At 45.6% G+C, this 14,359-nt stretch overlaps 1 long non-coding RNA gene across 1 annotated transcript; it reads left to right on the top strand.

Annotated features, from left to right (window-relative positions):
• Positions 1 to 4,932: 4,932 nt before the first annotated feature.
• Positions 4,933 to 10,425, top strand: LOC134473360 (uncharacterized). The gene is made up of 3 exons (XR_010043600.1): positions 4,933 to 5,040; positions 5,446 to 5,516; positions 6,670 to 10,425. It is a non-coding gene; the product is annotated as an uncharacterized LOC134473360 (long non-coding RNA).
• The last annotated feature ends 3,934 nt before the right edge of the window (positions 10,426 to 14,359 follow it).

The following is a 14,359-nucleotide window of genomic DNA, read 5'->3' as shown; positions in this document are numbered from 1 at the left end:
TCATTTTTCGGTCATACCAGCTAACTATCTCCACATCTCCCCAAGGTCTGGCAAAACAAGTTTAAAGGTTGGTTTAGCTGGGCATAGAGGCACAATCTTGTAATCCTAGCACTTGGGAGGCTGAGGCAGGAAGATCACTGTGAGTTCAAGGCCAACCTGAGCTCCATCCCGAGTTCAAGGGCAGCCTGGATTGCACAATGCGACCCTGTCTCAAATAAACAGTAAATAAATAAATGGTGTAGTATGCAAGTACAATAAAATAAACACACAGTAACTAACAGGTAGGACTTCCTCCTCCACTAATTTGATGTCATTTTCAATTAGTTCTAGGGAGCCAATTTCTTATTTTTAAAATTAGTGTTTCAGCTTTATTTTTCTCTGAAAACACTTCCAGCTCAGCATGTAAAAACCTTATTTATAAATGTTTGTTTCCAATGTGTAAGTCCGCACACAGCAATTCTGCTTTCCAGGCGGAGTCTCAGGGATTCATTTCACAGTAACACAATAAACACATAAAGAGGTCTGGTGAGTAAATTTTGGGATCCTTGTGAAGGCCATTGCAGAAATACTGCCATTCTAAGGTTACATGCTGTCCACAGATAATGTTTAAAGGCGGGCAGCCATGGGGTCTTCGATGGCTCCTGCTCTCCTGTTAAAATGAGGCTGGGAGGGGGGTGACTTGTTTCTGGAAGTGTCCATCTTGTGTACACAGAGTCCCAAGAAGCAGATTCAGCATCACTCTGAAGAGACATCTGCATGCCCAGAGCTTATTGGAGTGTTAATTAGAGTCTCTCATCCTTTGGAGGACTTGGTACAATGATCGCTGGGAACACAGGTGCTGCTGGGTTATCAACATTATCTTGACTGTTACACTAAATACTCTCTGATCATGTTCATCCCTGGGAATATATGAAAATTTCCCCCTCATGCTTTTAAAATTAAGCAATTAGAAAACTGAACAGAATGAGGAATACACTTCACCCAGCCTCCTGGTCGCCTGGTTCAGTTACCTGAACCACGCAGGTTGAAGAGGAATGGTGTGGACTTGGTGTTTCAGGAAGCTCCCTCAGACCTTGCTGTTGATAGGAGTCCACTAAGAAGGCACCCTGTGTGGAAGCGAGGAGGAGCCAGCATTCCCCTTAGCTCGCCGTACTAACATCCTAACCCTGTCATAAGCTGAGAACGCGTCTGGAACGCACACTGGCCTGCAACAGGATGCTGCGTTTCCAGGTGAGCTCTGGGCAGCAGGCGCGCCCGATCTTCCCTGCCTGCTGTGGTGTTGGCGCCATCTGGTGGGATCTCGGCTCGGGTTTGGGAAACAGGGAGGGCATTCTAGTTCTTAAAGCTGGAGGCCAAGCAAGGCCTTACAGTGCAGCCAGGAAGATTGTGACACTGTGTCACCTCCCAGCACCAGAGACGGACTCAGGAAAATGCTGGTGATAAAGGGACCTGTCCTTGTTCCCCCCACTTTCCCAGCTAAGGTCAGGAGGTGTGTCAGAGCCCATCTCCACTGTGTCATATCCAAGGCGACCTCGTGGGCTTTGCCCACGGTGAGGTCCTGCTGGAATCTGAGTCCTGGAGGCGAAAGCTGGGGTCAGCTCCTCCTGCAGAGGCCCACGAGTCTTTCCCTCCTTCTCAGTTTCCTAGCTGACCTCCCTTCCTGGTTCCGTGGTCTCTTCTTGGTGTGTTTCTCAAAGTTCATCTGAGCACTCTTGCCCACGGGCTCCATTCTTTCTTGCTTTCCTGTTTGCAGGTTGTTTGACTTGCTTTTATCTCATTATTCACTGCCTTGTTGGTGGTACAACTTCTAGACTTTCCATACTACGTTTTGCAGATTTTCTTCGGTAATCACCGGGATAGGGAATTTGGAGGTTTCTTTCCCTTTAAAAGAGCATGTGAACAACCAGGCCATTCTCAGCCCGTTGTGGACTGAATGATGTTAAAGTCCTGACCCCCAGGGTGGTGATATTTGGAGAAGAGGTTTGGGGGAGGTTAATTAGGAAGAGGCTGGGCCGTGAAGGTGTGGCTGGCTCAGGGCTGTCTCCCTTTCCTGTGTGAGAAGCCAGGAAGAAAGCAGCCATCCACAACCCAGGAAAGCACTCTCCTGAGAGCCCGCCTGCTTTGCAGCCAGATGGACGCTTCTGCCTTCACCTTGGTCTCCAGCCTTAGCCTGACTGGAAGAGGCACATTTTAAAATCACCCAGGTCAGTATGTTTTGCTCCACAGCCCAAGATGACAAATACGTACTCTGCTCTTCCTCAGACTTTGAAAGTGGTGGCCAATGCGGTGTGTTCCTTGAGACTTCAGTTTTTTCATTTATTCCTCAAATAATTCTTCTTCCTGCATTTGGAGAGGCGTCTCCTAAGTTCCTCTAGTGAGGAATAGCATGGGGATGGTCCTTTCTGCACCCCACTCTATTGGAACACCATGACACTTTTCAAACAGCTGTTATCATATAGAGGAATCTGGATTCGTACCTCGTTGTCTCCTTACAAGACACTAATTGTGCTCAATTTTATCCATGTCTTAGGGCCTAGGTTCCTGGTGGCGAACCTATGGCATGCATGCTACAGGGGGCTATTGGTTAACACTGAAAGTTTTACAAGGTTCGCCATCACTGGTGTAGATTGCTGCATCAGCAAAGTACTCAGCACAGGAACTGTGGGAGGAACCACAGTGCCATAAATGTGTAAACCCCCTACCTGGCTGTGAGCGGAGGTGAAGGACTGTGTCCCATTATCCTGTTCATCCCCATTACCCTGTGCACTACACAGTTCAACCAAAACGACCTCTCTAATTTATGAACAACTCTGATTTGGGGCAATATTCTGTACCAGGACTTCTTAAAAGTTTTAATACGACTAATGCAGTGATGTTAATAATGTCAAACTTCAGGCTTTGAGTGAGAAGTCCATACTTGCATTGAACACCTTTAATAAGCACTGACAGCATTTGCTAGCCCTCAGGGGTAGAAAACAGACAAAGTATTTCCTGGACCCTCATGGAGTTTATATTTCATTTACATCTCCACATAAAGGTCTACATAAATGAAACATAAATGCACTTTTTGGAAAATCTTGCTAATGATAAGTCAAAATTTGCTTTTAACTTGGGTAGAACCCTTGCCTGACAGCCTGGACCCCCACTGGCATCACAAGGCGACAGATATCTTTGGCAGAGGTACTATTTATGTTCCGTCTCCTGTGTTGCCAGGGTGATGGGAGAATATTGAAAACAGTGGAGGTGGTTGTTATTGGCAAGGATCCTGGCTTTCACTTGCAAATCGAAGGACTGTAAAAAGCAAACTGTAGGCTGGAATGTGGGCAGTAGCCTGGCTGCAGCTATATGTAAATGGGATGAATGGATTATTGATGATCAACCAACTGTGTGCCCTCCTTCTTGGAAATGTAACACTCACAGGCAACATTTGCTTAATGGTACCTTAAAATTTTTGAAACTAAGTGACTGTATCAAATATTATTTTGTTCTCTGGGTCTTTCTCTCCTTCCTTTTGTTGGAAATAATTCAAAACATATACTGAGCTTTCACTCCCTCCTTGAAGTAAGAATTGAAATGTTGCTGCAGTATCTAAAGGAGTTTTAAACCACACGGATCATGAGCTTTAAAGGGAATAGATGATTACTCACCAACCTGGAAAGGAAAAGTTATCCGGGAGGGCCTCTGGATTTGCTGTCTTCTCTGAAAGGACCACTTTCATTCAGATGCCGCCCACCGGGGCTGGGGAATTGGGGGCGTCACCTGCATCCTCATTTTATTCTAAGTCCCCATCAGCCAGCACATCTTCCCTGGGCTGATGGAAAGGGTGGCAGTGACAGCAGCCCCTGGGAAGGACGCTAAGGATGTGTGGATGGGAACTCCACATCCTCCTCCTTACACTGTGGTGGCGTGTGCCTGTGTGCATGTGTGTGCCTGCGTGTGTGACAGAGAGACAGACAGACAGACAGACAGACAGACAGAGAGAGATTCATAACAGTTCTTGGATTTCTTTGCTGTGGGGTCCCTTGGTCCCAAACGTTTGCCCCTTCAGAGAATGTTGTGCTCTTTTAAGTCAGATGGATTATGGAGACTTGGTTTGACTTATTTTGTTTGTTTTTGCTGATAATCAAAACATCATGTTGATGTGAGCCTTTCCAGCTGCCGAGTTTTAGGTGTCTATTTTCTAGCTTCTAGGGATTTGAGGAACATTTTACAGTTATCCCTAGAGGGAGCTTGCTTTCTGCAACTCTTGCAAGAGTTTTTTAGTTACTAACCCTCTGCAAAATCACTTTCTGTTCAAAGCACCTAAACCGGTCCACTTCCTGCAGTACAGCCTACACACAGCTTGTCTTTCTCTGCTACAGAACCTGGAGACTGACCCACTGTGCACGGAAAAATATCCACGTGACGAAGAGCCTGTTAGCATCTGCTTCGTGACCACCACCTACCAGGGTTGGCGCGTCTTTATTGTTCTATCCAGCCTGTTTAGTTCTTCCCAAGCTCCTTTGTCATCATTCAGTGTAGTTTGCAGTCCAAGTTTTCTTACAGCTCTCTCCGATCCAGTGTAGTCACTGAAATCATTCCTCCTTCCCTGTGATGAACTCCGCGGTCCTCTAATCAGAATGGGTCTCCTGCTTATTGAAACCAGCCTAGCATCTGTGTCCCTCTACGGTCCTGGGAGCCTCTTTAGCAGCATCTGATTTCCCCCGAACAATGAGTCTTTGTCCTAGTCCATGTTCCTCACGTGCTTAGTACTGCCGCACCGAGCCGCAGTCATTGTGTTCGGCCCTGGCGTGAGGCTTGGGGACACAGCCCCTGTGTTAATGAGCCTTGTGTCCCAGTAAGGCTGATCTTCACTAGGCAAACAGACTCCGACGGGCAGAAAAGCAGCAGTTCCTGCCACAGAGAAGCGGTGAGTGCTCACTGATGTGAGCATGGCTGGCTCCCGGGAAGGGGAGATGCTGCCTGTGCTGGGGACACTGCACAAGAGGCCTGGGGAGAAGCAGACCCTGGAAGACGAGCTGGATTTCTGTCTCTTCTAGGGTATAAATGCACACAAATTAATATTAGAAACTTAAAGTATAGTTGAGAATGTACGCTTGGTGGATAATGAATTAGTTTGTATGATCCACAGTATCAAAAACTTCTCTTGACTTGGTCAGCGTCAACTGAACTGTAGTGAAAAGATATAGTTAGTATATATTCACAAAGATTGAATGAAAAATGAGAAGGTCACGTTGCTGGCGAGAAATTCCATATTATAAATGATTTATTGTTTGGAGATGTGATTTGTAGAAAAATGACCTTGCCACGCCTGACAGATGATGTGGAAATGTGCAGGACGTGGGGTTTAAAACGAATCTGGCCCCAAGCCCTGACGATGCCCGTGACGGCAGTCAGCGTGTCAGGAAGCACCTCTGATGCTGCTTTGTGTTTCCTTGTGCACAGGTGTTTTTCCCCGGATGGTTGCTTTTTCCAAATCTCCAGAATGGTTCCCTAAAGAAGGACACAGCATGGATGTAAGTACCAGCGCGGACAGGCCTAAGAGAACGTGGTCCGTCATGAGACACACACTCCTCATTCTCTGTTGAATAAGAATGCTGTGGTCACCTCCGTGGCAGGACACAGCGAGGGCCAGCACTGACCGCTGGCCTGTGCCCTGCTCAACCAAGACAGCTGAGGCAGGCTGATCCTCCAACTCAGTTCCTGGCTGCCAGCTCTCCAGTCAGCAGCTTGCTTTTCTTTTGTTCTTTTTATTTGATGTGATCACCAGTGAGACAGAGGTCTAATTTTTTGTAGTCAATTAAATGTTGTTATCTAAACCAAGCTACTTGGTGTCACCTTTCTTAATACATCTTTGACTTCTGTTTACTTATTGAAGAAATGATACTTATAATTTTTAATAACAAGACAATAAAAAAATCAGAAACATTTAAAAATTCTTTTACAGAATTAAAAAATGCTTAACATTTATTCCACAAGATACCTCTGTATATATTTAGGCATTTATTGCAGAAACCAGGCAAAATGATAAATAGCTGAAGTGTATTTCTAGGAAATACAAAATAGAATGATAAAGAACATCTAAGGGGCCTCTGAATTTGTGGAAATATCTGAGTCTCATTCTTAATCAAATCCCCTGAAGTGAATTTCACTTACATAAGATTTCCAGCCCTGAAGAGGCAGCCAATATTTATGTGTTGAAAAGTGAGTTTCTGTCTTAAAAAACTGTAAATGGCTAAGAATTATCAAGACGATTTTTCCAAATCTCTGTAAATGTATTTCATATAACTTAATTTTAATACTTGCTTATGTATAACATAATTTTATCATAGGCAACATTAAATATTTATATTGTATATACATACTTGGAAATAGATCATGTATAAATATTTGAAAATAAATGAAATCTAGGGTGCACGTTTTAGCAACATTTATTTTTCTTAAGCATTTGAACTAGTGTCACTTAAATATTTTGACGAGGGAAAATATTTCAGACTTAACTGCAGGAATCAAGACTCTTAGCACTCAGTGTCTTACCAGGCCTTTAGGTATCTGTTACTTTCTTCCTTGTCTTTTTGTAGTTGAGAATATTTCCTTCTCATAACTGATTTTTGTTTCCTGACCTGTGGGAAGAGACTGTTATTCTTACATGTGGATTTTTGTTTGCAGGTTAAGATCTCACCCAGTGAAATCTCATTTGTCCCCGGAGCTAAGCACAGAAGGGGAAAGATCAGCCTAGAGCGGGACCATGCAGTGAATTCTGCGCTGAAAACATCTTGCGGCCAGAGCACAGGCGCCTCCTGAGAGCTAAAGGTTACGTTTTCTCACCAGGCTGTCTCTTCTCCACGCTAATGAAAGGGAAAAGGGAACTCTCTTCAGGTCCTTCTGTTTCTCATATAAAATTACTCGTACATGTTGGTAAGCACAGGCATTTCCTGTGCGTGTGTGATATGTTATTGAATCCCTCGCTGATGGACTGGAAATGCAATACATGATTTAAGGTCTACAGTAGAACCGTCTCCTCTTCCACACGCTCATCATCTTACTGTGAAATTACACAGTCGGGAAGGACCTCGAAGGCTTCCTCATCTCCATCTGTCCATCCCTTAAACAATTTTAATCGTAGCCATTGATTCCTCATTCGCTCTCAGTTCTTTGACAAAGGTTTGTTATTCAATCGTGGCAGGCAAGATGTGTCTTCCTGGGGGATGCAATAATAATAAACAGAGAACCCTGCCTCCGCGCACAGACTCTGCGGAGGGGAGGGGAGGAGACCGATCATCCCTTCCAGGCTGCACCGTGGGCTGCACTGTACTTGAAGGCAGAAACAGGGATGGCTTAGTGACCTGAGGAATTGGGCTGGACCCGGAGGACAGGGAGGTGGAGAGGGCCTGGAGGACGGTGTGGCGCAGCCCGAAGACTGAGCACCAGGTTCCTAGGAGGATGTGACGTGGGAGGGCTTCGAGCCCCCTGAGCTGCGGACTTCCTCAGGGTTTCTGTTGTTCACTTTCCTCTTTATCCCCTAAAATAGTGGAGAACACTGCAGGGGGAAACGCCTGACTTGTGTCTTGAGGAGATGGCTAAGTGGCATTTTCGGCATCAGAGGGTTCCTGAGAGAAGTTAGAAATCTGCTGCTCTGGCTCCTGGGGGACACGATGGTGCTTTGGGCCCGGGATTGTGGTGGTGGAGGAATAGAAGGGGCTGGGATTAGGAGGGGAGATTACTCTTACTCGGTGGGTTGAATGGGATGGTGCGGAAAACGTGAGATTGTCCAGCATAACTGCTGGGCACAGAGTCAGCATAACTGCATGGCCATCGACCTCAGCTTCCCATGAGGGTGTGCTTTCTACTGGAAGGGGACACATTTCATTTGGATTTGGTCTCGGATCTATGAATGGGCAACTGGGTCATTCACTAAATGAATACTCTTTTTTGATCTTTTTGAGACAGCGTTTCTCTATGCAGTTCAGGCTGGACTTGACCTCACTATGATCCTCCTGTCTCAGCCTCCCAAGTATGGGGATTACAGGCATGAGCCACCATACCCAGCTAATAGTTTAAGCTTTTGAGTTATGGATATGTAAGAGAAAATGGGTCTTTGTGGGTTGGAGAGATCACCTACACTAAAGAATATATAGTGAAAAGGCCTAAAACTAGGCGTCACTGACTCCGGCCTCCAATGGCAAAATAACTGCTTTTTTTTTTTTTTTTTTTTTTTTTTAGTTTACAAATAAATACCTAGGGGAAATTTTGTTAGCAATGCTTATAATGCAAGCTCAGAGGTTACACTGACCTGGAATTCTGCCAAAGAGCCATTGACCAAAGCAGGGCAGAACTGCCCTGTAGCTGCCCAAGGGTCCACCTCCCCTCCTGGTCCCTCTGCCCTACACTCTCTAGGCGGCCACCATCCGTCCTGACGGTGCACGGCTTCCCAAAGCTCAGCTCCATCATCTGCCTGCCTTCCTCTGTGTACTCAAAGGTCTTAAAAGTCGAGGGGCCAGGACTGCCTGAGAACGTTCTTATCCTACGCTGTGAAGAGACACAACACGCAGAGGCACAGGAGGGAGGCACTGACTGCCGGGGAAAGGTGGGCAAGGCCTGAGAGGAGAGGGGTGCTTACCCTGCCTTGAACTATGTCTTACAGAGTTTTGTTATCGTGGTTGGTTTTATTTCATAAGAGAATTCTAAATTCTGGGAATTAAAATTTTATAAAGTCAAAGATGGTTTCTGAGACCCAATTAAAAAGCTGATATAAGGGGAGGACAGAACGCATCTGGGAAGGAGGTCAAGATGGACTTTGATGCTGGGCATGGTGGCACATGCCTGTCTCCCAGCACTCAGGAGGCTGAGACAGGAGGATCCTTGCACATGCAAGAGCAGCCTGGGCTCCAAAGTGAGCTCAAGGCCAACCTGACTGCATAGCGAGACCCTGTCTCAGGAAAGAAGAAAAAAAAGAAGATGGACTCTGAGACACATTTTGTAACAGAATCAACTGGATTCTTGGTCCTGTCAGTGCCGACACGGGATGGGGGTACCCCTCAGGGTGGGGTAGCTCTCTGATGAGTAATCCCAGAAGTCCACATCCCTTCCCTTCCCTTCCCTTTTCTTCCCTTCCCTTCCCTTCTGTTTGCTTTCTTTCTTCTATTTTTTTAAGGAATGCCTAAAATAAATAAGCTAACTAGAACAGAGAGGAAATGATTTCTGATATGGCAAGATACAGTTTGGCACAGTAGCTCCAGTTTCGAGTCCGATGGCTATAACAAGTCACTTTAGATATTAGACATGATGGCTTAGACTGACCAGGGCAATGCTGTGACTGTGCTGTGAGAGCTGGGATGGGTGCTTCTCTTCTCGGGGTCCCCGGCTCTCTGATGTGTTAGGACAGGGAACCACCTTTCCAGGCTCATGTGGTGTTCGGTTTCCCCTCAGAGAGTCAGCTATAGGGTATACCTTGACTGCCTAGAGAACAGTGCTCAGCAAAACAAAAGGACAAGCCCCTGCCCTTGGACATGGGCGGGCTGTGATGGCCCCACGGTGCCTTCCTGCTGTCTGCAGAGTTCACATGGAGCTGCCTGGGCTTCGTTTCTCAGACCCCTCTTCCCCTCTGGATCCCACTTGCGCACAGCTTTCCAAATCTGGGCCTCCAGTTCCTCCAGGGTCGCTGTTATTTTTAGGTCTCAGGAGCAAAGGTTCTGAGTAAGAAACCCGAGACTCTGAGGAGTCCTCACCCTCAGCCCCACAGGTCCCGGACCAGAGCCAGCAATGCACATCCCTGCCCTGGTTTATTTCAAATAGGACTGTGTGCATTTTGGTTAAAAATAGAGGAAATGTTTTGGACGAGTTTTGTATGCAGGAAAAGGAGGAGAGAGATGTGGGAAGCAACGACAAACACAAGAGAAGCCGCGACGTGGCGGAGGGTCCCGGGCCTCCCATCCGTCAGGTTTAATTTATCTCCTAGGAGGAGCTCAGACAACTCTGACAGCAGAAGCGTAGATTGCTCCTGCCCTTAGACCATTTTCTTCGATGTGTTTGCAACGTGATTTTTGTTGATTTCTCCCAGGGATTTTTTTCCAGATGAATAATTAATTGGAGTCCATGTCAATTTTTCATAGTCATTGAGTTCTGGAGAAATCTTCCTAGAGTTAAAACTTTTGATTTGTGGAAAGGGAAATGTTAGATGTTTTGCTTTTCTTGCAGCTTTAAAGTTGTCTATATCCGTATGAGATTTATTACTGAAAACTCAGTCTTCACAGAATAATTTCTGACACTTTCCTTGTTCTGCCCTTTCTTTCACTGCTTCCACAATACCCAAGGAATCATTTATTATAAGCTTGAGCAATTTGTATTTTATTAATTTTAGTTCAATTCAGCAGCCATTTAGCACAACAGAGTGGATTGTAAAAAAAATATGTAGCTCTTGCCTGCTTTTATGGAACATTAAATTTTTATTTGATGAAATTTTAACAAATATTTGATGAATTCTTAAGAAATTCTTTTATAAAAGTAAATTAACGGTACTCCAAATAACAGAAATACATTATTAGAGGTAAATATGAGATTAAAAAGCACAAATCCCACTATGGTTTTCAATATCAAATACAGGGGATGATTCCAGAAATTTCCTTAATAATCTTTATAAATGTTTATTGTTTGCATATTCAAAATAATTTTATTCACAACTAATGTATATCAGCTAGTTTAAAAACACCTCCTTTGTCAATTTTTTGAAAAGTCTTTCTGGGTCTCATCTTCAGATGATTCTCTTTGATTTTGACCTTTGTAAGCCGTTTGAGGTTTCAAATCCATCTTCAGTAGGAACTGAAATTAAGTATTCCGGAGATGTCCTATAACTCATCCCCTTTATCTCATACACTGGCCTACACACTTCATTTTACGGATGATACATAATGTTGCAGATTAGGTCTCAAGTCAGCACCTTAAAGCCTATTTGTTTTCTCTTGTTTTGTTCGATTGATTGTCTTTCTTCTTAGCACTGAAGGCAATCATGGTACTAAAATGTAATACATCGTTCCAACCTTTCTTCCCATTTTTCCCAATCTGTAGCATCTCAACGCGTCTGCCCCTAGTATACATTAGAGACAAACAAATTTGCTTTGCTCCTCTGCCTGCTTCTCCACCCTTCCTCCTGCCCGGCATCATTTTGTGTTTCTGCCCGAGTCCTGCCGGTGCCCAGTACCCTCCACAAAGTGTTTCTTCCGTCACCAGCCTGAAGTGAGAGCTTAGATCCACAGCAGTTGCCACAGCAGTCACAGAGTGGATACATCATTGTGGCCATTCTTTCATGCAGCAAAGCTTCTCAAGAACCTGTTTTGTGTCACACCATTTTCTAAGCGATTGCAATACAGCCCTGGCTAAACAAAAATACACTCATGTATTAAGGAAGCCGGTATCCTAACGAGTGATGGCTAAATAAACAAAATAAACACAAAACTGAATAACACACAGAAAACTAGTAAGAAAAACAGAAGGTGTCCGAGAGTAAACTCATGGAAAAGTGACTCCACTTTGTTCTCTCTTGGTTTTCTGTCAAGTTCTGTCTTCTCAAACACATGATTAGGTTGGACTGAGGGCGAGGTTACACTTGGGAAGTCACTCGGAGGAGCTCAAATTTTGCTGACAGTTCCTGGGAGGGCTGGTCTATTTTCCTTCCCAGCTACAGGAAAACTGGGCATCTCTCGGGCTCTAACAGTGAAGCGTGCTGGAAAATCCAGACTTGCTTCTCCTCTGCCCTGAGACACAGCTGGACTCTCCTAGGTCCTTGGGCTCAGTGGCCCTTGTTGACTGTGGGTCCCAGCACAGCGTGTTGGGTGGTCTTTGAGAGGTGGTCACCTCCTCACATCTGCAGCAGGGACTCTTCTGTGTGTCTGGGCCTCCTGGACAGAACGCTCCATGCAGGAGCTGCTCAGGTAGGTAGCCGGGATGTATTGATCTCGTCTGAAACATCTACATGCTTTGCAGCATTCCAAGTAAAACTAATATCCAAAACCACCTTCTACAGGCTCATGAAGGCAGCAGGTGCCTTGTGTTTCCCTCTCTTTGTCTAGTGCAGGCACCTGAGTTGAATCTAATAACAAAAAATGAAAACAAACCTTCAACATTCTCTTCTTCTCCTTGTCAGTCCTTCCTCCTCCCCAATCTCTCGGGACTGAAGAATCTTCCCTTTCCTGGAGGCATCTCCTCTTTCTGGAGCAGAGCCTGGTGTCTAGGTATCCAGAGAATGTCCAGGAAGGAGGAAGGGAACACCTTCCCCAGAGCCCAGACTCGCGTCTCTCCTCCTGGAAAAGTGAACCTCGCTCTCCTCTCTCCCCGGCCCTCGCCCTCCGCAGACAACTCTCAACGTTGGTCTCAGAGAGGAGCCTACCACTAGACCTGTACTGCACGAGGAAAATTCAAACACAGCAGTTTCATCTTTTAACATATTAGCCCTGGTGAACTAATTTCTTGCTGAACAATCCTTCCTCCGTGTAGTTCCTCGGGCGTGATCTGCGGTGCTGTTTCTACTCAGGAGCCTGCTCTCCCATTATCACCTCCTCATAACCGTGTGAGTCTCGGGTTCTAGTGCATGCTAGCATTTATTATCAAAGGTCAGTGCAGATGTGCTAGTTAAAAATAAGTCATGCATTAAGCCTTCTAAAAATAAATGCTTACTCAAACACTTACACTGTTTCTAGTTCAAGATATTTCACGAAGCTGTCGCAAGTATGAGCTGGTGCACAGCAGGCTGCTGGGTGAATAATCTTTGCTGGATCTGCCTGACCGTGGTGCTGCATCACCCTTCCCTCCCTGGGCAGAAGTGCATGAGACACTCAGGCTGTCTGCACATCCTAATTACAGCCACATCGCTTTTCCCCTGTGGTGCAAGCATAGTCGCCATTTCCATTATCAGGTGTTTATTAAGTGTAAACTCTGAGGGTAGAACTCTGAGGGGTAAGCGTGCACACACAGAATCAGGCGTGGAATGGACTCCAGACAGGGGCACCCGGGAAACTTGGGCATAAAGAATCCTACTGTGAGCTCCCGGGAGGAGCAGCTCTCTCCCCGAGGTTTCAGGACAGTTTGCTGGGCTCAGTGCTGTCTGCCACCACCCCTTCCCTTTGTTGTAGGAGAGACGCTCTCCTGGTGGATAATGTCCTTTAAGTGGGGCTCTAGGAAGCTCTGGACGCATCATTTCTGCTTAAGAGTTATTTTCCTCTACCAATTAAATCTTAATAACATCTGTGAACATCTAGCTCCTGTGTAATGTTTATTTCTTTTATTTCTCTGCACCCCAGCTCTCTCATTTGTAAGATGGCAACAGGAACAGTACCTGTTTGATTGGCTTGCTAGGAAGATGAAATGAATCAATGTTTGGAAAAGCACTTCAAACAGTGCTTGATCATATTGTGTGCCCGGCAGATAAGAATGGATGTGTGCCCACCAACTGATGTTTTCCTCCTAAAGACTCAGTATTACATAAAGCACTCTCTAGTTAGACACAGGAAGAAGCTTCTTAAGAAATATGCACAGTGTCCTTGATAATGAGCAGGAGGCCCCAAGGACAGAGTGCAAGGGCGCAGACCTGTGGACAGCCGGACATAAACCCGACAAAAGCTCAGGATTCACAGTCTCAGCTGCACAAGACAGTCAGTCCCACAGTGGAGAGTAAATGCCAGGCACGACAGAGCAACTTTTTGGATGCATGCAGAACAGTGTGTGACCTCCTGGGACTGAGGAGAAACGCAGGTCATGTGGATCCAAAAGATGAGAGAGGATTGAAATCTGAGTAGGAACAGCTTGAAGGGCTGCATTTTCACTGAGTTCTTAGTAAAAGGCTTCCCAAAGGTAATACTGAAGTTACACCAGGATGTATTCTGTCTCCTCATTTATACAAGCAGAATTATTCATGTACACTGGCCTGCCTCCCACTAACTGCTTACGTGGAGCGTTTTGCATTATACAGCGCCTTTCGGTCCCTTCCAGCTCCCCCTCTTCAATAACCAATATTCAAGAGCAGCTTCCTGTACATGATGTGCACACAGGGGTCTGAGTTAGCAGACTCTAAAATATGCATCGCATATGCACCCCACAATAGGACACCTTCATGGTACTGTAGTAGCAGTTTTAAGTTTACAAATATTCATAGAAACGGATTGTGTGTGTGTGTGTGTGTGTGTGTGTGTGTGTGAGAGAGAGAGAGAGAGAGAGAGAGAGAGAGAGAGAGAGACAGATCATTAACACCGCGCACAGTTCCCGTCTTAGTGTCCATCTCTAAGATGACGGTGACAATGACCATGACACTGACACTATTAGACGGGTGGGTGAGTAAAAGCACACAGAGCACCAGCGCCTTGCGGTGTGT

This window comes from Cavia porcellus, unplaced genomic scaffold, assembly GCF_034190915.1.
Source record: "Cavia porcellus strain 051 isolate PalLab524CR breed Dunkin Hartley unplaced genomic scaffold, mCavPor4.1 scaffold_2, whole genome shotgun sequence".
Lineage (NCBI taxonomy): Eukaryota > Metazoa > Chordata > Mammalia > Rodentia > Caviidae > Cavia > Cavia porcellus.
Note: the sequence above shows the minus strand (reverse complement) of the source record. Positions and strands in the feature narration are given on the sequence as shown.